This window comes from Anabrus simplex, chromosome 2, assembly GCF_040414725.1.
Source record: "Anabrus simplex isolate iqAnaSimp1 chromosome 2, ASM4041472v1, whole genome shotgun sequence".
NCBI lineage: Eukaryota > Metazoa > Arthropoda > Insecta > Orthoptera > Tettigoniidae > Anabrus > Anabrus simplex.
The window spans coordinates 718,951,400-718,977,421 of NC_090266.1; the positions used below are offsets into that span (position 1 = coordinate 718,951,400).

General features: G+C 38.9%; 1 protein-coding gene and 1 pseudogene across 1 annotated transcript in view; one reads left to right on the top strand and one right to left on the bottom strand.

Annotated features, from left to right (window-relative positions):
* LOC136863066 (uncharacterized) overlaps positions 1-26,022 on the top strand; it is a 2,241,269-nt gene that overhangs the window by 3,131 nt on the left and 2,212,116 nt on the right. The gene's annotated exons all lie outside the window — the stretch shown is intronic.
* Positions 18,864-18,979, bottom strand: LOC136865039 (U2 spliceosomal RNA; annotated as a pseudogene).

Genomic DNA, 26,022 nt, shown 5'->3' on the forward strand with positions numbered 1-26,022 from the left:
TTGCACTGGGCTATACACTATTTGATTAATATGCAGTGGTGTAGCAATATTAAGGGGATCATAACAGGAAATGCCAAATTTTTTCGTTAATATTTCCTGTAACGAAAAACTGTAAGTACACCATAAATGTTGTGCAAAAATATATTTTCCCAACCATTTACGGTTTATGTACAATTTTACGATACGAAGAGTTATAACACATACTGTATTACAGACCAGCGGTGGCAATGCGCGGGTCGCGAGCCGTAAGCAGCTCCTCAAAAATCCTGACACTAAAAGAGTGAATTCATGTAAGCTTCTTGTTATTGCTGCAACTATGCTATGACGGCCTTATAACATGTTGTGCAGTTTGGAAATGTTGCAGTATACAACACACGTCATCATACCGGTACTTTTAGTTTCGTTGTTCGTCGCTAGGGGGTAGCACATTGTATTACATCTCTAGCCAGGTCTGCTATCCCACTGCAATTTCTGGAACCAACTTTCGTTTTTTGACAATTTGCTTTACATCGTACTGACACAGGCAGGTCTTATGGCGACGATGGGATAGGGAAGTGCTAGGAGTGGGAAGGAAGCGACCAAGGCTTTAATTACGGTACAGCCCCAGTATTTGCCTGGTGTGAAAATTTGAAACCACGGAAAACCATTTTCAGGGCTGCTGATAGTGGGGTTCGAACTCACTATCTCCCGAATACAAGGTGATAACTACGCGACACAATCCGTGCAGCCACTTACTCGGTGAAACTAACCAGCGTTTCATGCGAGTATAATATTACGGCGTCCTATTACGGTGAGGCGGTAAATACCGGCAGATATTTTCAGGATGGGAAGGATATTGTGGGTTGCATAAAACTACAATGGAAGGGGCGCCTGAATCACGCTGTATATATTTAGCGGCACATTGCTTTCAAGTATTTCTGTGTAAGCTAATTTGTGAGGTTAATTACCTCGAATAATAATATGACATTTTCAGAGAATAAGCCGTCTGGGAAAAATTAATTGAAATGTACCGGGCAAGTCCTTGCTTGTGGAAATTAAAATCAGAGCATGAAACAAATATTTAATTTAACAGTATTGATTATTACAAACGTTTTAATGAACTTTCCATTGCATAATAATAATAATAATAATAATAATAATAATGGTGATGTCTACTAACTACTTTTACTGTTTTCGAAGACGCCTAGGTGCCGGAAAGCTTTCGCTCAGGAGTTCTTGCACGTGTCAGTAAATCTACCGTCACTGGGCTGGCTTATTTGCCACCTTCAAAATCTATCTGATTAAGTCTGTATCGAACCCACCAACTTGAGATCAGAAGGCCAGTCCTGTACCACCTGAGCTACCCAGCCTGACCAATTGTGTAAATTTAAATTCTTCATTATTTTTAAATTAGGCGTATGTTAGCTGTAGCTTTTCACTTTAAGGTTATTATTACTTATAGGCTAAAAACTTGGTTGTAACTTTAAATATATGTAGGCCCTATACTTTTTCGAATATTCCATGGTCACAGAGCGACTTGGCTGAGCGATTCGATTCACATAGCTGTAAGATTGCATTCGGTAGACAGTCGGTTCGAATCCCATTGTCGGCAGCCCTGAAGATGGTATTTTGTGGTTTCCCATTTTCACACTAGGCAAATGCTGGAGCTGTACCTTAATTAAGGCCACGGTCGCTTCTTTCCACTCCTTGGTCTTTCCTGTCCCATTGTCGCCATAAAACCTCATCTGCGTCGGTGCGACGTAAAGCAAATTGTAAAAAAAAGTTGGTAGAGATATTTGGACTCTCATTGTTTGTAAGCTTTAACAGCTTTCTAGTTATTTTAGATTGTTTTGACAAAGCACGCACTAAACACAGAGAAGCCTTTCACCCTGGACACTGCCAGTTAGGAATAAAAAAACATAATAATGTTTTCTGTAGAAAACAGAATTCCTAACCCACTTGTTGGACTCCATTCTTTAATAGTACACACTGCACAGCTTTTTTAATATTCTGGATTCGCAATTCACATTATTTCTGCTCCTACAATGTTAGTACAAATAATGTGATTATACAATGCACATTCCTATGTATTTTTTGATAATCAGGAGACTAGAACAATCCACCATTCCGAATTCTACATCGAGATGCTGCGTTTATGTTAAAACTTACTTTAAATCACCGACATACCGAATTACTGTGCACAGTCGATTACCTGTAAACCACGTTCTCAATTACCATTAATATTTGTTCAAAGGTCTGTCGGTTATTTAATAGGAGACACGTGTAAGTAATTTTTAATAGAAAGGAAACACCTTCTCTCTCTCAGGAACATGTATCCTCAGGCTGCATCTTATTTAACTTAAATAAATCTGGTACTTAAACCTTCATTAGGGTTTTCTACGCTAACGTAACATAAATCTCTATTCTGATACAAGCTTCGCGTACAAGTAAATCTACAAATTATTGGGATGGTCATATCCTACAGAAAAGGATGTAAAAGAAAATACTATAAAACAATGAGAGATCATAGGAAAATGTCAAATTTTACTCGGTAATTCACACGCGATGACCCATTAAGACACTCCTTGATCCCATAAATATTTCCCTTAGATAACGAGTCAAACTTTCTGTCAACAAATTTATATGTGATGAAAATTCTTTAGCGATCTCAGAGTAGTTCCTTTAGGAAAAGCTTGATATAAAGGACACGAACCAGTTTAGATTAATTAGAATGTTATGCTAGGTATCCCAGACTGTTGAGCACTGGCCTTCTGAACACGGGTTGGCGGTTACTCCCTGTTATGTCCAGTGGTGCTTGAAGGTGCTCAAACCCTAGCCTAGTTTACGTACATTTACTGGCACGTGAAATAACTCCTGCAGGACTACATTTCGGCACCTCCGTGTCTCCGAAAGCCATCAAAGTAGTTAGTGGGTGTAAAACATTATTATTATTATTATTATTATTATTATTATTATTATTATTATTATTATTATTATTATTATTATTATTATTATTATTATTATTATTATTATTATTAGATGAAAGTACCCAAACCCGGGCTTGGTTCGTAATGTATCCCCCTGATTTACAGCTCTGTACGGGGCTGCTACCAATCGGGAACCTACTAAAGTAGTAGTTCCTTACATAACCAGTGCCCAGTCGAGCGCTAATATCGTCATATTGAAGTGTTGCTGTTCATTCGGCCATTAATGGAAACAGTGAATAGCAAAGTTTTTATGTGCTCATTTTCAGCAGCCGAACATCGCAATTTTATCAGTAAGCACATAACCTTTATATTATTTTGAAGAGAACATTGCAAGTTGTCGAGGAAGGGTAATATCATCAATTTCAATTGTTAAAATGTTGTCGGCGTAGGAATATAAGCGCTGCGGTACCTAACCCGAGCCCCCAATGGTTCTCAATGGTCTTGTAAAACTAAAACAGGTTTGATTTTGATCAAACAACTTATTGGGCACTCTATGCAAACGCCATGGAGGAAAAAACTCACAAAAATCCTGTTCCTCTGCAGTCATGGCAAAAACAATTGTTGCTCTCCGTAAAAAATAGAAGATGGGCTTCAAGAAAGCTAGTAAAGCCTGTAACGTCCATAGGCAACACTTAAAAGCTAGCTAACGAAAAATATGGGAACCCCTTACAAGTATCTCAAACAAAAGCTGGTTGGCCAACAGTTATTGTATTTTTTGTTTGTTGTTTCTTGTAAATAACTTGCGAAGGAACTGGTGATTTATTGTTTATCAAAGCAAGCATCATTTTTGGGCTCATTGTGCAAATCTATGAAGGATGGCTGTATAATTCTGTGAAAAACTTAAAACAACCCTTTAGAAACGAGAAAAATGGGCTAGAATTTTCCTATAACTCCATGAGAATAAGTTATCTGAACGAAAGCCTACCGGCACGTCAGATACAAGAGCATTAGGATTCAGCAAAGGAAACGTGGATAATTTTTTTAAAAATACAGTAGAGGCCGAGTTCTCAACGTGGATGAGAGCGGAATTTCTACTGTCGAGCCAAAAGTGTCTAAAATGTTTGGTTTGTGCGAGAGAAGACTGACATCTGCTCAACATGGACCACTCATTACAATTGCTGTGTGAATGAATGGGGTTGACACATTAGTTCCCACCAATAGTAATTTTCCCGAGGCAAACATATGAATGATCAAATAGGAAAGAGGGCTCCAGCAGGAACCATATTTTCATTTCATTCCTCAGGAGGCATATAGGCAAATCCTTTTAAAATATGGTTCCAACATTTCGCAGCTTTTACGAATCCTACGAAAAACAAACCTGTTCTTTTCTTCTCTGATGGACATTTCTGTCACGCCCACAATATAGATTTGATAAGATTGGGCAGAAGAAAACATGTTTCAATTGTGTCCCAGCCTCCGCACTAATTTCGCTAATTCAGCCTCTTGACAAGATTTCCATGGGAAATTGATAGACAGGAAATTAGACAGTGGCTACGGTATTGTGGCCGCCTTGTTGGTACGTATGGAGTGATGGACCTTTTCGGAAAAGCCTACATTAAAAGCCAGAAGACTCAGATTTCAATCAATGGCTTCCGTGTTACAGGGTTCTACCCTATTGTCAGGAACACATTTACAGAGTCCGAATACGTCGGGGAGGCTGATAAAAAGCAAGAGACGGTTCTGAAGCACTAACAGTTCGAGAGAGTCCGATGTAAAACAATAGAGAGACCAAGACAATATGAAGACACTCTTACAAAAACAGCCATAGTCCAAAAATTGGATTTTTTAACGGAGACCATCACTCTGTACTTTGCAACATTTCCTTTGACTTTGTTACAAAAAGTGCCAATGTCCAGAAAAATCTTGATGACATATCGTTATCAAGTAAGCAGTGACTTCAAAATGGCTGACACAGATAGTGATGATGTGTATACTGATCCTGAAAATTCAACAAATTGGAATCGTAAAAGGACTAAACAGGAGAAAGAGGAAGATGGAATTAAAAAGAAGAAAGTATCTGGTGAAGCACACATTAATCACGAAGGCAATGTGGTTGCTGCGCGAATAACTGGACGAGATTGCAGTTAAACATAACCGTACTTTACACATAATAACAACGATGTGCGTCATACAGCTAGCATTATATGTTATTTATGTGTCTGTTTATTTGTAGGTGTTCGAGATTGCAATATTTCATTAAAGTCAAGGCCGAAGAAAGGGCCAATATTTTAACTCTGTTCAACAAACTAGCAACTAAAGACGAACAATATTCTCATCTGTGTAGTCTGATATCATTTCATGCTGCATGCAGAAGGAGATCTCGAAAATATGGCCACACGGATAGTAAAGGTTATGCAGAAATAGGTGAGAAAAACAAAAATTGTGCAAGCTTCTGCTATAAAGTTCGAGCATCAGACAAAGGGATTCCTGTTTGTGCCACGACGTTTGCCTCTATTTTTGGAATCACACGTGGACGGGTGTGAAGGATTCAACATTCGCTGGTTAATACAGGATGCTCACCCAAAGATAAGCGAGGAAGGCATGATACCGCTTTTAAAAAGACTCCTCCAGCAGTTATAGACCTTATTATTAATCACGTACGGCAATCTCATTATTCTAGGAGAAGAAATCCTAACAGAATATATCTTCCTGAAACTCTGACTGTGAGAGCAAAGCACAAACTCTTCTTGAAATCCCATAGACTGAAGGTGTCATATCACATTTACCTAAAAGTATTTAAAGAGATTTTCAATATTTCATTTGGCCTACCAAGAAGTGATACGTGTTCAACATGCGATTGCTTCGGCTAAAACTGAAGATGAGATCAACAGGTACAAAGTTGAAAAGCAAGTCCACCTATGTAAAGCTGATAAGTTTTTTGAACTGAGGAGAAAGTTCAAACGTTTGGCTCAGAGAAACAAGGTTACCTGCATCTATTTTTGATTTCATGCAAAACCTTCCTCTACCTCATATTAATAGTTGTGAGGATTTTTATGCCCGCCAACTGTGGTACTATGTATTTGGGATTCATGACATGGGGACGAAGATGGTCAGCATGAATGTATATGATGAAATGACTGCCAAGAAAGGCCAGAATGATGTAAGTTCAATGCTACTTAAGCATTTCAGTATACAGTATATGGCACCGGAACTGAAACAGTGGTACTTATTAACGACGGATGTTCAGGCCATAACAAGAATCAAGTTATGATCCGATTCCTCTATGCACTGGTTCATTTTTAAAGGTGTTCAAAACTATAAAATACATATTCCCCATTAGAGGCCATAGCTACCTCCCAAATGACCAATATTTCAGTCTTATTGAGGCTAAAAAGAAGAAGCGTACTGCAGAAATCCAAAATGATTGGCACAAATTGATCAAATCTGCTAGAGTGAACCCTACGCCGTTTAATTTAGTGAATATTAAACAAGATGATATTTCTGATAAGGCATCTTCTCTGTCTCCATATTTTCGTAAACAGTGTGAACCACCTATTAAGCTTAGAAGTGTGAGAATGGTCAAAGTATCTACAGAGACATCAGATGTTCTAGTGCGTTACACCTACAATGGGCTATGGGGACACATTGTAGTACGCAATGCTCAAACCCACCCCACAACACTTAACCTTGTACCCAGCTACCATGGACCACTAGCACTGAAATCAGCGAAGTTGCAGGACATACGAAGACTGGCTTCCTTGCTTACAAAACCTCAGAACAGAGAATAATATGTAAGTCTTGAAGCCGAAGTGAGTGTAGAAAATGTTGAAGTGTTACATGGCATTGATCCTGATGATAATAGCAGTGGTGATGAAGCACTACAATAAATCATTGGACTGTAATGCATTATTTTCGTGTTTGATTTTGCACAAAAACAACCAATGTCCAGTGTTTTAATTTCATTTTATGTTTTTCACATTCAATACATTTTATAAATCTAATATAAAGTGTACTGAGAAGGTATTTCAATGCTATAGTTTGATATAAAATTACGTATGCAATGATTTAATGGAAATAAGAGACTGGACACAGTATTTTTACTCTACTGAAAAATTCAATTTTTGGACAATGGCTGTTTTTGTAAAAGTGTCTTCAATTGCAGAATCTAATCCCAGTGGAGGAGTCGAATGTTAAAATAGAACTGAATAAACCATCATCATCGAGAGGGTCTCAGAATGCTATTCCGACAACGTCATCTGGAGCTCGCAAGTCATCTTGGGACCCCTGCAGAAAAATCCCTCTAAGCCTAGCTCATCAGGAAAAAAGTAAACATCACATACTGTACCAGGAAAAGTTTTTGGGGAAAGGGCATGAGTAGGACCTCAGGGAGTGGAACTTGGTTAAAAAATTTTTTTTAACAAGTTATTAATTCTTCACCCTGCAATATGATTATTGGACTCAAACCTGGCATTGAAATTAAAAGTTTGAACGTAATCTTCCTGAATTCTGTTCATGAAAATTAAATGAATATCACTGATTCCAAAGTCTTGCATATGTGAGAAGACGAGGTATTAGATTTCCACCTAAAGTCTTTCTAAATATGAGCACACACTTGTAATTGCAAATTGACATGAGAAATTAAATTTCTATTAAAAGTTTTCAGTTTTTCAGTTTGTAAACCTTGATGTATAGCACACTTGAAAAGCCTAAAGTATTTCTATGAGATATGAAAATTAAATTTAAAAATTAAATTAATCACTTCTGAGAAACTATGAAAACTCTGAAATATTTGTTCACACGCGGCACTGAAGTTTCCAGTGTTCAAAATTAATGAGAAAATTTTAGTCAGTTTGTTACTACTCACTTAATGAAAAAAATGTTGCAACAAATGTTGAAGGATGGACGTCTGGAATGTTCCGTGGAGAATCAGGATCGGCGATGTTCCCTTAACACACCATGTTGACGTCCCCCGATGAGGTGATGACGGCTGGAACTGGATCGTGTAGAATTTCAGCTCGTTAAGGTGATTTTTCGCACACGAAAAATTCACTTAGTGCGAGTAGTTATCACTGACACTGTCATTTACTGTTGAACACAGTTTATGGCGTAATTGAACTTTAAGACGTTAAATGAATAATCACAGTCCTTCCTGTATGAAATACTATTTAAAATCGTTACTGAAACGTCCATAATTACACAGTTCACACTTGAAAAGGCAAATCATAGTCTATAATCACAGTCTTTGAACACGGTCATTAAGTCACTAAGGATTATTTTCTGATTATCTTGGTATTATAACGTCATATTACCTCAGAAAATGTTCTTAGTATTCACCCAGATTACCACTGTAAGTCGTATACTAATATGGCGTGAATAAAGAAATACAGTTCAATACTCGAAAAGAAATGATTTCTGGTAATTCTACACATTAGTTTCTGTAGGAGTTCAATATCATGTGAAGTAAACTAAGTCTACACGTAATGATATATTCTGTGAACGTTAAATATTTGGTATTTGCACTTCAATAAGTTCACTCGTATTATATTCTCAAAAGTCTTTAGAATTAGACTGTAGTCGCGACGCGATGTACTAAATACAGTGCGACGTCTTTTATAATTTTGTCGGCGATATAACTTCGTGTTCCGGAAACGCGACGGCAAGTACTTTCACCGTGACTGCGCGGACATACTGTACGAGGGTCGGTCTCTCCTCTGTCTCACTTACACACATCTGTGTACTCGTCCTTGTACTGCGCTGCTCTGCTTGTTAGCCTTGACATATATACACCGGCGCTGGGAGGGGTGGTTTCTCTTGGCCATGTGACCGTGAGTGTATAATTTTCTTAGACTTTAAATTATGATAACTCAACAACCATGGGATGGATTAATTCGAAATTCACAGGGATTAACTTTTATGACGTCCGCTACAATTCAGCGTTTGTCGCGTTGAAATTGGTTAAGGCGTTGAAAAGCTTGCGAAAAGAAAATTCTTTTCGAGAAATATCTCTAGGGGAGGTGAGCTTCGAGCGACAGGTGACGTCACTTGACTTCACCTAGTGCAATCGTGAAGTCTGGCACCTGCTGGAACATTCCTTTATTTAAATGTTCGTACGTCGGACGGATATTTTATGCTGGAATAACGTTTCTTTCGATTGATATGGGCCAGGACATAGGCTTTCCTGGTACAATACCAAAGAGGGCTTTTACTCCTGGGGCTGATGTGCAAGGTTCTCGGCCGTGCTCAACCGCTCTATTACACTGAGGCAATAGGATGACGTCACCCATTTCGCTTACTCTCCCCCGGTCCAAAATATATGTAGCCTACCTGTCGAGCACCTGGTAAAATCTTCGTTGTTTCTCGTCATTACTCTACAAAGACGCCCGTCTACAGTGAGCTAGTTTTCCGTTGCTTTCCGCACCTATCCAGGCGTTGCTCTTACATATCATTCTGACAAGTCTACTTAGAATTACCGAGCCTATGAGCAACACATCAACAGCTCCGTCCTCAGCTGTCAAAGATGGCCTAGGAATCACTAAAGAGGTGTGCTAGAGAAATGAGGACCGCGCGGCTGTGAGCTTGCATTCTGCAGATAGTGGGTTCGAACTCCACTGTCGGCAGTCCTGAAGATGGTGTTGTGGCTTTTGTGTTGGCAACTCGCCTGCCGCATTTCATTTTGTCATCTTCAGACTTTGCAACGAGCTGCAGCGTCCATTATTATCATCAGACTGAACATGGCGACCGGCAGCAGTATACGCATCTTAGTGTATTCCTACATTTCTGTAAATATGTGTAAATATGTGATATTATATTTACTCATGTGTAATAAATATGTTAAATCACCTTCTGAGTGATGTGTTTCTGTCTGCTCGTTTAAGGCAGTTTCGTCCTCCATCTGACTTGTTTCAAAATTGTATTTGTGCGCCTATAGAAATGAACTTTGTTATGTGCCTACGATATGTTGAATCGTCGGTTTCAACAGATGGTTTTCTGTGGTTTCCCATTTTTACACTAGGCAAATGCTGGAGCTGTACCATATTAAGACCACGCCGCTTCCCTCCCACTCCCAGGACAGTCCTATACATCGTCGCCGTAAGTCCTACCTGTGTCGGTGCGATGTAAATTAAATTGTAAATAAAAGAGAAATGAGGAGTGAGCTGGTTTCCTGTTTCTTTCCTCACTGAACCAGAAGTTGCTATTACATATCAGTCTTATACGCCTACTTAAACGAACCGATTCTAAGAGCAACATTTTTACACCATTCAAAACAGGGTCTGACTGCATTACTAGCATATGTTTGTTGTTTAACGGGACCTAACAGCTAGGTCTTTGGTCCACCAAAATTTAAGAAGAAGGCTTCCAACACAGGGCTTAAAGTGTGCAATCCTTTCAAACCCAAATTGGAGCAGGCGAAATTTTTTTTTCAGGCTGAAGTACCTATTGCCAGTAAAAAACCTGTATACGTAAAACCATCACGTGGTCAAGGTCATAGGTCAAAGTTTCTCCCAAGGCTTTTATCGTAAAAGAAGGTACTTAACAAACGTCTTCAGTTCAACAAAAAACAAAAAACCAAAAGTTAGAATGAATGGTACGACACGTCTTCTGGATTTTGCTACTCCTAAGTTTACTGTGGTTATTCTACCTCCGAGGTGAAGAAGATGCAGAGTGCTTGTTTCGCAGGGTAATTTCAGAGGAATCTAAAGGAGAACTTGAGTGATGTGTGTAATGTGTTCGCCCCGGGCTCATGCAGAACGTGCCAGGAGGTAAACGTTGCTTACATATGTGACTTGTCACACTGGAATATATAGACTGTGTGGTTTCCTCAAGTATAAGGTATTAAACTTGCTGTCTTTGTAAAATTACACTTAGGTTCCAACAATTTTCCATTTTTTCAATTTCTTTGTACCCATTTCTAACTATGCTTCCTTGATCTATAATTCCTCTAAAGTTACATGCAACACGCAAGAAGTGGTTAGAGTAAGAGAAGTCTCTGATAAGCGTGTCACTGACTCACTCCAGATTGCCATCTCGCAGTCTCTGTTCGATGTACTGAACCCGAGTGACTTAGGCCCATAATCAATCATGATTTGATCGGTAAAATAATATGATACATTTATTGAAATACAGAGGAGTGTATTTGAAAATATTTCGTTTAGGTAATGTCGAAATCAGAGCGAAGGAAGGACGACAGACTGGAGCCTGACGGATTAGCTCAACACGACAACTTTTAGCTACTTCACAGCAGGGAATATCATTAGTTGGCGTACAAGGAAATACAGAGTCCACAAATAAGTCTTGGTCAGAAAGAGGAAGGGGGAGAGTCATACAAAGAAAACTCACCACATGAGTAAGACCTTGGGATATTTTTGGTAGGACGGAAATTCCATGACCTCATGGAAAATTACAGCGGCTGAGTGTACGTTCGCTAGCCTAAGTTCGAGCAGGTGGAGATTTAAATCACGTGACCGCTTGCCGGCCAATAGTAAAAATTTGATGGGAGACTCAGTGATACCATCTTAAGGAATGATGGATGAGATATTTTCGTAACTACAAAAGTAATCAGTAATAAATTAATATGAGTACGCGGATGGATGTAATGAATTTATTAGATGTCACGCATGGAAAAATAATCAATACTTATTGGCAAATTAATTAAATTGAAGGCTGGATTTCTTGGAAACCGGACAGCTTGAATCTCATTGGCTGAAAGAAGACCACGTTGTCAGGGACGCTTACAAAGGCGCGAAATGTGAGGAGCTAAATCCATCCATATCTCCTAAATCTGTGATCACCTGGAGTTCATATTTTATCCAGCAGATATGCTAGCGGAGTGGATTAATTTGATGTAAATTTTAACTTCCAATTCGGAGTGCAAGTACCGATATTAAAAATCCACCCCCTCCCTAAGGGGCATGACGTCAACGAATCCGCGGGAAAAAGGCTTCATCCATATATACGGAGCTGAATTGACGGTCGCCAGCACTTGTCTTGAATCGTTGGAGCTGAATTGACGGTCGCCAGCACACGTGAATTGAATATCGGGAGTTGAACTGTTGGTCGCCGGTAACTTAGAATTCTACGGACGTACAGTCATTTAATGGCGCGAGCATCCGCCGGTGTTTGTAAAATGTGATCGCGCTCAAGCATCAGGAATTAGAAAATGTTAACGTAGGACAGTGTTTGTCCTTTGTGAATATCAGTGATGTAAAGTAATTATCCTGCAAGAGAGTAGTATAAAATATATCACCATAAGTACGTACATAATAGACTGTGTGACGAACAGTACTTTAAGGAAGTAGTAGCCTGTACTTAGCTATACCGAACCGATGTCATGAACACGTCAAGAATGCCGTATAAATCGGGCGTATCGCGGCGGGCGTAATAGTTGACACCACGTCGTACGTGTCCAGGTCCATTGTGCGGTAGGTGGACGAAGATTAAATAGTGTAAATATATTAAATTCTTGGGTCTAGGATAGAAATTTGTTGTGTTAACGTTGTAAATGGTGAAGGTTTGTGGCAATCAAGATATGAGTGTAAAATAATAATGTGCCAGGAAATCTTTTGTGAAACTACGCCATCAAGGATGGAGGGCTAAAACGCAGAGAGGGGCCGAATGAAGCCTCTCGTCTGCAAAGCTGCAATGGAATACCGATAACTAAGATGAGTACTAAACTGTAAAATATATTTGGGAAATGTTATCGTGATGGGAAAAATGGGAATAATTTGGTCATACTTGGTTACCTTCTGTAACAAGATGGGTCGCTTAACGACCCCATCCTAAATTTGTAGCACGGACAGTAGTAAATCATAATAATGTAAATAATCGGGTCTTTTATGTATTCAGTTTGTTGGAGATGTAAATTTGTATATATAGTGTAGTACGTTAAGTCATGCATGCATTCATATTTTCTTTGTAGTCGATAATTTTCTTTACATTTGATTTTGATTATGCTAGTTAAATAAGACCCGATATGTGCTTTTATGTTTTGTCATTTTAACGAGCCATTTAATGACATGGAAGGAAAATCCAGCTTCGCCATACCAAGTGTGTTTTGTTGAAATTAATATGGTCATATTTTCAAAGTGAAGTTGTTAAATTTGTGAGATGCGATTAATATAATATTTCCAAGTAAATCATATCTGGAGTGTTTAGTGCCAGAATAAATTGAATTTGTAAAAGGGGTTATGCGTTAAACATAATAAGAGTGGACTACCGAGTTACAGGCGAAAATATTAATTTTTTTAAATAATAATAATAATAAATAAATAATATAACTACTTTTTTTTGTGAAGATATTTTTTTTTAAATATGATTTGGAGATAATAATAATTTATGTGATCAAGTGTTGAGTTTATTGGGAATCATTTAATGACGGGAGGTCGTTTTAATTTGGAATTAAAGTGCGTGATAACTTAATTTGATCGATTAATAATATTGAAATGTAGATCGGTGTTAATAATCCGTACATGTTAATGAACGTGTGGTTTAAATTACGGTCCAATATTTTTTACGTATAAATGTCGCGTTTTGAAGTTGCGATTCATTAGCCGGAACATGTAGTGCTAATATTACGAGACCATGATTATCAAATTTTGGTAAATATAATTTCAAGATGTTACGATTATTTGTGGAGAATGAACTAAGGCATAGATCCAAATGAGATAGAAAATGTGAAAGAATTTGCAGTCAGATAATAAAAGGTCGTACGATGTCCGAAATGAATAAATAAGTCAGTTGATAATTCTGTGAGGAATAAATAAATGAATCGAGGAATATTGAGATAGAGAGGAAAATAAATTCCGTACGAGAGACACTTAGGATATTGATATGAGTGTAAAATGTACGGGCAGTGTCACAGAGAAATACTGAGTTACGCAGCGGGTAGAATTCGAACCCGTGACAGCATGTACGAAATAAATAGACTGCACAGTTATTCGTTGAGATACAACGGATCTAAGGATAATGAGAGTTCAGATTCCACAGAAATGGTCGTATATTGTATTCATTGTAATAACGAGTGAGGACAATCATGATGTCGTGATAATAATAATAATAAATATTGCAGATAAAGGATTGGACCGCCTTAATTAATTGAGCGTTGATAACGATGTTAAACGGGAATCTAAATGATAATATGCAACCGATGATAATAATAACAATGTAAGGACGATGTTAAATCACCGCGGTCGGATTAATAATAATTGTCATAATAATAACTGTAATGATGTCGTTGGTTGATCAGTGAATTAATTTGTAATTGCGACCGATATCTTAATATATAATTTGGCGGAAGTGACCGGTCCATTAATAATAATAACCTCTTAAGTGACGTGAATAACAATAATAATATCTTGAGTCACCTATTAATTAATAATAATAATAACCACGAGAGGGATATAATAATAATAACAGTAATAACCATTTGTGTTTGCATCCCGCATAATAATGATGATATTAATCAAACGTGACAGTGCCAGGAACCGTTGCATAATAATAATAATAATAATAATAATAATAATAATAATTTCGAGGATGATAATTTCGTGGATTAAATTGTTTGGTGACAACATCCCTCTATTCGTATGTTTGAATAATGAGAGTGATAATATTAGAGTCATTTGGTACCTCTTTATTGTACGGTTTCCGTACGGGACGATGTTACAGTCATACTTGCGTGTTTGTTTACTTCGCTCGCGATGCGAGGGGGGTCACTGGCACGGTATTTCCCACCGCTTCTCGTTATCTCATCTGTGGCAGTAGTCTACTGAGGCTAACTGGTGACAATTCAGATCACATGTAAATAAAATGTAAATGCTAATTCATTGGTATGGCATCAGCTGGATATCGTAAGATAGGAACTGTCCGTGGAATCCAGTTTTCGCACTTCACGAGAAACATTACCCAGTCCGAGTACCGGTCTCGGAAAAATGTATATAGCCGGAGTACGTCATCTTAGTTAAATCGGGAAGCCGACCGTAACATGGGTTATGCTCGGGCTCCCGATGGAAGGAAGCTATATCTTGGAACAACGGTTCGATTCAAATGGAATCGATCCGTAAATTATACCTCCAAAATGTCATTTTATTTCAGAAGCAACGCAGCAAGATATTGATACCACTTGCGGTATGGCAAGTGATTTATATATGTAACATGTGTGTAAATTCAAATATTGTTGCCACGTGTATCAAAGTTTTATACGTCAAATGGCGTAATAAACCGCTCCTTCTGGCAAATTATTTCAAAGGAAACCACTCTCATAATCTTTTTATTGTAGTTAGATGATGCCCTTTTTAAAGTAACAGTCACTTCCTAGTCCTATCATGGAGTCCTTAAATTCAAGTTACAATCGAGCCTTCCCCCTTTTAATTTTAAGTTGCTCCGTTCATCCCCGTGTTCTATTATGCCGTTATATTTATATTTGATGATTTAAATAATGAACCGACACCCCTGAGATAAATGCTAGTCTGGGACTCGGGAGGTGGACGGGTGCAGTACTGGAAATGCTAGTTTATATACCATCATATAGAACACACGTTACATGGGTTCAAGTAGACTGTATTTTACCAACATGAACAGAATCTTCAACAAAGTACTTAACGGATGTGAATGCAAGTATTGCAGTCAAATAAAGTATACGTAAATATTTACGTACGGTACGTTGATATTCCGAGCTGATGAATTACTGTATCACCTCCATCCAATGCAACGTAGCAGCAACAACTACGGTTCAAGTATTGTTTGTAATAATACATCTTGATATTCCCTACGTTAGTAGTCTCTTTTATGGATATTTGGATATCTTGGAAATGAAAGTATCTTATGAGTTTTTAATATGTAATATGAAGATCGTTACACTATTCTCTTTACAGGAGGGGGCACGGTAGGCGAATGGCATCGTCTCTGGCTTCTCGCCATGGGGGCCGTGGTCTGATTCATGACAAGTATATGTAGGACTTTTGAAGAGTACGCCGCTTAGGTTTGGATTTCATGCAGATCTACATGTCCTGCGGCTGTTATCAAGACATCAAAGGTCACGTAGAACTAGTTTTCTTTCGATACTTATTTCCAGTCATAAAAGGTAGTTGTTTATACTTTCTCGATTTGTTCGATAAGTAGCCATGAGAGGTTATGCTCGGTTATTTACTCCCTTCTGGTCCAAGGGAACCGATGAACAATCACTAGTGTTTGGACAGCAGTAGATCTCCACCAAGTGCAAGGACAGTGAAATGAAAATGAAATATCGTGGTCTTGTTACATCTATTGGCATACACTATCCTAGTGCTTCCGTCCGCTTTAACTAATTCACGAAAAGACCATTTTCATGACAGTTCCACTGAATATTGGTCAGTTATAGAAGAAAAATCAGAGGAAAGTACATGAATGAGACAGAGATGTACAAAATAGAACAAGCCTGTTACGTTACTAAACAGAAAATGAACAAAACAAAGGAAGAACTGGAAAACTATGTAATATTATGAGGAGATGATGATGCTTGTTGTTTAAATGGGCCTAACATCTACAGGGATGAAGTCTATTGGAAGTGAAAACAGAGAAGATAAATGTAGTTAGTAGTAAGGATATGCATGAGGAGGTAGTCAAATTTTGGGAGATAACGTCTTACTTTAATTAAGTATATTTAAGTTACATCCAAGAAACATATAGTAAAATCTCGTTTATCCGGCACAAACAGCACCGGATCCGATTCGGATGACCGACGATGCGCACAATATGAAAAGTTCGGTAACAACATTAATAACACAGTTTATATACAATTCATTGCACGCTGTATTTATTTTCAATACACTTAACTCTAAAAATGTCAATCAATCAATCAATCAATCAATCAATCAATCAATCAATCAATCAATCAATCAATCAATCAATCAATCAATCAATCAATCAATCAATCAATCAATCAATCAATCAATCAATCAATCAATCAATCAATCAATCAATCAATCAATCAATCAAACAATCAATCAATCAAACAATCAATCAAGCAAACAAGCAAGCAATCAATCAATAAATCAATCAATCAATCACTATGGCTCAGGCGGCAGCACAGCGGCCTCTCACCGCTGGGTTCCGTGGATCAAATCCCGGTTACTGCATCTGAGATTTGTGCTGGACAAAGCGGAGGCGGGGCAGGTTTTTCTCCGGGTATTCCGGTTCTCCCTGTCATCATTTATTCCAGCAACACTCTGCAATATCATTTCATTTCATCTGCCAATCATTAATCATTGTCCCGGGGGAGTGGGGCAGGCTTCGGCAGCCGGCACAATTCCTATCCTCGCCGCTAGGTGGAGTTTCATTCATTCCCTTCCTGATCCGGTAAAATGACTGGAAACAGGCTGTGGATATTCATTCATCATTCATTCACTGTGGAAGATTAAACAAGAGTTCTGTTGAAATGTTACATCACTCGCCACTATAGCTGGCAATTATTCGACGAAAATTACTATAGCTTTTACGATTTCGGAGACTTGCAGTGCATGGTTGCCCTTGTGTGTTCTACTGTAATGATATAGAAAGTCAACAAGTGCGACTTCGGCTGCTCCCCTGGGTTATCGTGTAGAGTGGCTCGGCGATATGCTAGCTGAGAGATAATCTCCTGGCTTCCATCTGGCCTCAAGACCAAGTGCCATCTAATATAATAGCTTGCTGGTGCTCTGTGATGAAATTCGTTCACTTATTAATTTTCTGAGCACCTTATTGGCTGTTGCTCTTTTCCGTGACAGCTTAAAATTTGCACATTTGTGGTTGCAGCTTCTTCTTTGCGTCATCTACTTTAACCAAGATGAAAAATTTGGCTGCGTGGGAAAATGAATTGGAGAGAGGATTGCCTCCATGCTTTACATAATCTGTATATTTTGATATAACATATCGTAGAATGGAGTGGGTCAGAATAGCAGTCACCTGTTACCGTGATTAGTCAAGATCCTTACTTCAGCTATTTTCTATATCTACGGTGACACGACGTAAGAATCTTTAAATCTGTAACTTTATTATTAACAATGAAAGTAAAAATTAAATTAATTTTAATTATTTACACAATCTCAGATGTCATACCAGATTTGTATTTCGCGAATCTTACATCTACTAAGCGCCCCTGGCTCATTACTAGTAATTCATTTACGCTTAAAGTTTACGGTATAGACAGGTTTTTTAAAAGTGTAATATCATCCTTAACATACTTGAGTTGTAATTGTTTCGAATTAAGTTCCTGAGTATAACAATGTCCTCTACATTTTACCAGCAGTAATTTACTCCTCCGTACCGCAACAGTTAGCAATATTAGCTGCCGTCCTCACCGACCCACGTTCGATTCCAGGTTCTGCCATTAATTTGAGAATGGCGGGAAGGCTGATATGTGGTTAAAGTGTTATATGCAGCTCACCTCCAATGGGAACTTGCTTCAAAAGAGCTGCTCCACCACGAGTTTATTTTACTTTACTTTTGCTAGAATTACCATTACTACTAATACTACTACTACTAAGAAGAAGAAGAATACCGTACTCGGTTAGAAATGAAGTATTTTCAGTGTATGATGAATTCGTAACAAATTACTTCAACCATCGCTACTTGCATTCACATCTTCAATATCCTATATACTGTAGCTCCATATGGCAAAGAACTGAACGATTAATATCCACAATTCCATCAATACTCTTAAAACAATTAAGAAGAGCCACTGGACCAAAATCGTTTTAAAATTATGCTCGTTGCCTAAATTATAGAAACTTATATAGTATTTGTTCCTTAATTTCCATCTATCATAAGGAACACCTGTTTCACGGAATTTAACTTCCAGGAAATGATACTTTTATCCGTCTGTTAAAGTATAGTTTATAGTCCCTGGTCGTCAAGCACTCTTTAAATACTGGCCAGCTACGTGGAGATTCATTTTCACAACTATCAGATGTAATGTTAAAAATAGAATAACTCACCGAATTTTTATATTGGTACAACCAAAATAAGTTTAATATTCTGGTCATGCGACGCACGGCGTATCAGATTTTAAGCTGATAAGAACAGATTCAAATTGTACTAAGTAATAAGTACCGAATTACTAAGTACAACTTGTAATGTTAAAAATAGAAACGTCCTGCGTCGCACGACCAGAATAATTTAAAATTCTGTGATAAATTTTTGTAGGTCATTTGCTAAGAAACCCGATCTAGTAACAAGTTTCCGACGTTCAACAAGTTATGCTTTTTTTCTTAATATTCCACTTTCGCGTGATCGTGCTGGAACTAATACATTTCCTAAACCAGGTGACACCGAAATTTTTGGTTCCCATGAATTTTAAGAGAAGGCGTCATTATTTATGTTGATAGTAGTGTCATAACTAATATGACTGTCCACAGTACACTGCTCGTAGGAAATTAAGTGCTTTCAGTTATGATGAATTCATAAAGAATTCCTTCGACCATCACTACTTTCACATTTTCAATATCTTATATAGCTCCACTTGGGAAAAGACTGAACGGATAATATCCACATTTCCATCAATACTCTTAAAACAATTACGAAGAGATGCTGGACTAAAATCGTTGTAAAATCATGCTCGTTGCTTAAATTAGACAGTCTTATAGGCCTATAGTATTTGTTCTTTTCAAAAATGGCTTTAAAGAAAACAATCATAAATCTTAAAATCAAAAAATCACAATAGAATTACAACAGGGGCAAAATAAGAGCCCTAAAAATGTCAGGTTCAAGCGTAGAAATTTCAGAGAAACCGAGACGCAAATTTGTAACGGGGCTAATGCAGCGAGTTCGCGGTGGTTGTCAGTGGTATGCTGTAAACAAGAACTGAATTTTCGGACGGAATTATCTTTACATTGGTCTGTTTTAAGACTAAATTTTCTGCACGAGCGTGAAAGCTGAATGGGCTTCGGATGACCTATTTAAAACAGAATTTTTAAAAATATTTCTGATTTATTTACATATAATATTTAATATACAAAATTATTTCAACTGTTTACCAAATGAACACACAATTGGATAGAAAAAACACAAACAGAAACCTTCTTTACAACTTCTTGTTGCCTAATGTTCATGAATTATTTGAAGTCTCAGAATATCACAATATTGTCCATCTGTAGAAGACAAGAATTAACAAATAACAAATGAATGAATCACACAAACGTATATCACACTTTTATACAAGCTATCTTGATTTTATTTTTTAATTTACCTTTGGCACTTCCAGCACTTCAGACTTACAGGACACTACTTAGCTGTTCTATATATTCTCCCAGCCATCTCTTCCTTCTCGGACACTGAATGCACATTAAAACATAGTCACTTATCTCGGACATTCTTTCGAGTTCACTGTAAGGCTCAGAAGATTTCAGCACACAGTCAACATAACAACCTAACAGCAACACGACAGCACTGTTCAGTTGCGGTGTTTGTAAACTAAATGTAGGGCGGATCACCCATTCGGGTGCGATATATGTGTTCGGACGTCGGATGATGCACTTCAGCATTTGTTTAAATTTAGTCCATGGCGTCGAATCTTCGCACAAGTTATAAGTCTGTGTTGGATTTTGTCTTTATGTTGACATAAGTTTCGTTACAGTGTCGTGGATTCCTTTATACCAACTTTCTTTCACTGCGTCTGGAAGTATGCGATTGGAGATATTCCTCCATGCTCTATTCCAGTTGATTATCATAGATGCTTGCGTTATGTTCGGGGCTAAATACTGTTGAGACAGTATACAATTATAAACCTTTTTCGTTGAGACATCTGGAGATGTGACGACGACCTTTGGCATATAACTTAATTCGACTCTCAGATATCTTGCGTGAGGTGCATGATGATGGAAGTCATAATAAGCTGGTGGGTTAATGCACTGTTGAATACTGCACCGTCTCGTGAGGAAATTCTTCGATTTATGATCGCCTCTCTGTGAAACAGCTATAAGTTTCTTGTTAGAAACAAGGTTTTTGCTTTCTCTTTGGCAACGATTAGTCCCAACCCACCCTATGATTTAGATAAGGTGAGTGTTCTTCTGGCAAGACGTATTAATGAACCTTGCCAAATGAACCAACCAACAACCGCAACTATACGTTTACCAATCATCCTTGGTATGGGAAGGATTTGGCCCAGATACCATATTTTGCTTAAGCTGTACATATTCACATACCGTATTGTTTGTTGCAAGAGGAAAGATCTACACCTAACCTGTTGCAATATGCCCCTTACATAATGCAAAGCATTGGCCCTGTTCTTTCTGATCATCTTGTGCACACCGTTAAAGTATGTTATTCCCAGAATTTTAATTTCTTGCGTTAATGTTACACACTCTGGAAGTGCACATTAGACACGACCCGTTTTCCCAATCCACAACGCCTTTGTCTTCTCTGGGTTCAGCTGACTCCGGAATAACTCAAAAAATCCTCGATTACCTTGAAAAAATGCTGGATATCAATGGTTTAATCGAAATATTTGAGTAACGTCATCTGCGAAAGCTACAATATCTAGATTACAAGGACTGAAATTTTGGTGTATATTACTAAGAAGAGGTTCTAGGGAGAGGACAAAGATCAACATAGACAGCGGACACCCTTGTCGTACTCCTCTGTGGATGTGGATTGGCCGTATAAAATAATCATTCATGTTAGTGTTTGAAGAACTTTCATTAAGAATTTTACCCATGAGAGTCGTGAATCGAGTGTCAAAGTCAAGGGCATATATATTTGTGGTTTACCCTGTTAAATACGTGGTCAAAATCTAGTGATATTAGAAGTTTCTTTTTATTGTTGACCAGTAACTCACTTATAAAATCCCTAATTACACATAGAGAATTTATTGCACATATTCCTGGTATCGCACCAGATTGGTGTTCGGATGTGGCGTCCTCCATAAACGCAGTCTCTTTTACACACATTTAGTTAATTGCTTATAGTTATGGTCCGAAAGTCAGATAACGTGGTTGGATTTGTCATCTTGGGAAGAAAGACCACAAGGCCTTCTTTCATCTTATCGATGTTCCTTTCTGGATTACAGGCATAATTAATTTCCGCAACAATTTCATCTCTAATGATGACCAATATGACATGTATAAAGCTCTCCCTAGACCATCGGGACCAGGAGATTTGTTCGGTGCGCTTTGTAGTATTGCCTGACGGATTTCTACTACGGTGATGTCTTGGGTCAAACTTTATTGTTCCCTCTGCTGAATTCTTTCTCTTATACCACCAAAGAATGGGTGTTGATGATTTATGATGTTGGGCGACTATTCTTAATACAAGGGCTGAAAAAATATCTCCGCCATTTCTTTAATTATTTCGGGGCTATTCGTTATTTGCCCATTAATTGTTGCGATGTATTGGGTGTAGTTTTGTCTCCCTTTCCAGCGATTTCTTATAAGGTGGTGACTGGAAGGAGACTCGGTGGCAAGATCTTGATGATCTTGCGCTTGAATTTTCGGACCTGCCATTTCTCTTCGCTCTATCGTTAGTAGCTGCGCTATTGTTTCCTTTATTCTTCAATATCTATCAGGGTTGGTAGGATCCTCCTTATATAACTGTTTTAAGCATTTATAGCAGAATTCTGTCGTTTGGTTTAACTGCCTTCAACTCTCGGTACTGTATGTCTTCAATAGCCAGATCGTGCGATGTTTAGTGTATAACAGCCACCAGTGAAGAGTATCTCTATATCGGGGTAAGTATGTTTTCCATTTTTGCCATTCAGCGAAAAGTCTTTCTTGTAAGTCTATGTTCTTCAAAATTGATTAATTTAACCTCGAAATTCCTCGTCCGCGTCTTGGTCCCCACTCATTTTGTCGGCTCTTACAGATCAACCCACAATGGTTTGAAAATTCCACTGGGCATAGATCTGTTTCCTTCACTTGGTCTTTCAGTACCCCACTGACACACATTTTATCTAGTCGAGAAGCGCCACCCTGGTAATAATACATATATCCAGCTGACCTCTGTTGCTTCACTTCCCACGTGTCTTTTAGGCGTAGCTCTTTTATTAAATCAGATAGCGCGGGACATTCCTGGAACTATCCTGTTTGGTCTTTGGGTGATAATACTGCGTTAAAATCACTTCCAAGGATCATATTGTCTCTATGTCCGTAAATAAGTGGAAGGATTTCTGTGGTATAGAACAGCCGTCTTTGCGTCCTTGCTTGTGAGCCTGATGGGGCATAGATGTTTACTATTAGTAAGTCCCGAATACCTATGTCGATTCCTCGAGAATTTGGCAGGAGTGCTGTGTCCGAGTATGGTATATTGTCCTTTATATGTATGGCTGTACCAGGTTTGTCCTCATTAACATTAATAATTTTATCGTATCCAGACATGGGAGCAAGGTCTTCGGTTGCCACTTCTTGCAACATATCTATATCCACGTCCTGGTTACAAATAATCGATTTAAGAAGCGACTGTTTACTTTCATTTTGAATACAATTTATATTTAGTGTCATCAATGTGTATGTCAACAGCATCCTCGTGAAAATTTTCATGTTTCTTCTCCTAATAAATTCAACGGAGTTGGAGGAGGGACTCTATCGTCTTATCTCCTACGCTACTCTCTGCCGTTGTATGGCTTCTGTGTTTCCTCCCTCGAGGGTCGTTGTGTTTTTACTTTTGTTTTGATTTTCGAAATGGCAACTTCTTGGGTTGGTGTTTCATTTATCTTCAAGCTTTCTTGATCCCCTGACCTCGTCTCTTGTATTTCAATAATATTCGAGGTTTCTGCTTTGATCTCATCGGCCCATTGCATGCTATTAGTCGTAGTGTCTTGAAGAACGCTCTTGTTCAGTGGTTGAATACTTGTGTCCCTCTCTCCTGGTTTCCCTAGTGTGCTAGCATTTATTATATTCTCGGATTCAGTGTTTACAGGTGTGTTTACAATTTCCTGTTCGAGGTTGTGTATTGGAGAAATTTCTGTTCCTACATGACCTTCATTCTTGTATTGACTATTATTGGATGTTTGTTGTTGCTCGTGCTCGTCTGGTTTTGATAGCTGTATTTGTTGCTGTGTGGATATGACGTTCGGTGACTTGTGTCGGCGATAAGGCACTGGAGTAAGTGACTCATCCACTTCGTATTGTTCTGCAGCCTGTGTTTATACTGGGGCAGGTCGGTCCATGTGAGGTACGACTGTGGCTTTAGTCTTCTTCTTCTTTTCTACCGCTTTTCCCACACCTGTGTGGTCGCGGGTACGAACTGTGTCGCACATGTTGATTTGGCCCTGTTTTATAGCCGGATGCCTATTCTGACCCAAACCCTCTATGGAGGGATGAAATCACTATTGCGTATTTCTGTGGTGGTTGGTAGTGTAGTGTGTTGTCTGAATATGAAGAGGAAAGTGTTGGGACAAACAAAAGGTCCCCGGGCCAGAAGAATTAATCAAAGGCGATTAAAATCCCAGACCCGGCCGGGAATTGAACCCAGGACCCTCTGAACAGAAGGCCTCAACGCTGACCATTCAGGCAATGAGTCGGACGCTTGTGGGTGTAGTATACAGCTCTAACACAGCGGGTGAACCAGTGTGACGTTCCCTGTTCGCAACTATCTCACTGAGTAATCTGGGCCCTGTTGTTTTTGTCGTTCTCGCCTCGTCTTATGGGGCAATCTTGTCTAAAGTGATCCGTAGCGTTGCAGTAAAAGCAAGATTTAGGTTGCCGTTCATATATTTCCTGCGCTTTGTATTCCTGTATGGCCACGACCGGTGGTAGGGCCGTTTTATGTTCTATTCGCATAGCCCTTATACCACTGTAAATGTTATGGGTGTAGGTTGAAGACCATCTTTCCTTTCCGATTTCCCTTACTTTCCCATACTAAAAATTATATTTTTTTTTGTTTAGCATTTCTATTGGTAGGTTTATTATTTTGACCAATTTACTATCAACATCTCCACATGTTATAAAATCATCAGAGAAGGAACCATTAAATTTTCGTACCTGTGATTTTCCCTTTGTCATCATCATCATCATCATTTGTTTACCCTCCAGGTTCGGCTTTTCCCTCGGACTCAGCGAGGGATCCCACCTCTACCGCCTCAGGGGTAGTCCTGGAGCGTCAGACTCTTGGTCGTGGGATACAACTGGGGATAATGACCAGTACCTCGCCCAGGCGGCCTCACCTGCTATGCTGAACAGGGGCCTTGTGGATTAAGATTGGAAGGGATAGACTAGGAAGAGGGAAGGAAGCGGCCGTGGCCTTAAGTTAGGTACCATCCCGGCATTCGCCTGGAGGAGAAGTGGGAAACCACGGAAAACCACTTCGAGGATGGCTGAGGTGGGAATCGAACCCACCTCTACTCAGTTGACCTCCCGAGGCTGAGTGGACCCCGTTCCAGCCCTCGTACCACTTTTCAAATTTTCGTGGCAGAGCCGGGAATCGAACCCGGACCTCCGGGGGTGGCAGCTAATCACGCTAACCACTACACCACAGAGGCGGCCGATTTTCCGTTTGTCGTTGAATGCACATATTAATGTAATCCTCCTAATGAGATTGGTTGCCATTGTCATTTTATTTTACTAGAAAATATTAACGCAACAACGTCACACGCAATGAAGGCAGAGCACAGCGAACTGCTTTCTGCCACAGCTCAAACTGGACTGCCCCCTTATTGTTACAATTTGTTTTACATCGCACTGACCCAGATATGTCTTATGAAGAGAATGGGACTGGAAAGACCTAGGAGTGGGAAGTAAAAGGCCATGGCCTTAATTAAGATTTTTCTTTCTTTTTACTTTTTTCTTTTTACAACTTGCCCCAGCATTTTTCATGCGTGAAAGTCGGAAACCACAGTAAGCCATCTTCAGGAGTGCCGACAGTATGGTTCGAACCCACTATTACCGGGCGCTTTCTTCCAACTCCTAGCCCTTTCCTATCCCGTCGTCGCCATAAGACCTATCTGAGTCGGTGCGACGTAAAGCCACTAGCAAGAAAAAAAAAACACTATCTCCCGAACACAAGCTGACAGCTACATATAAGTCAAACCGCGGAGCCACTCGCTGGATTAAACCGGAAGTAATATGCATGTCGGTGGTGAGAATTATTCATTGTACGAACAGGTGGTGACATTGGCAGGAGGGTATTAGGAATGGGGAGATAAAGGCTAAGTTAGGAATGAACTCGACTGATAAAT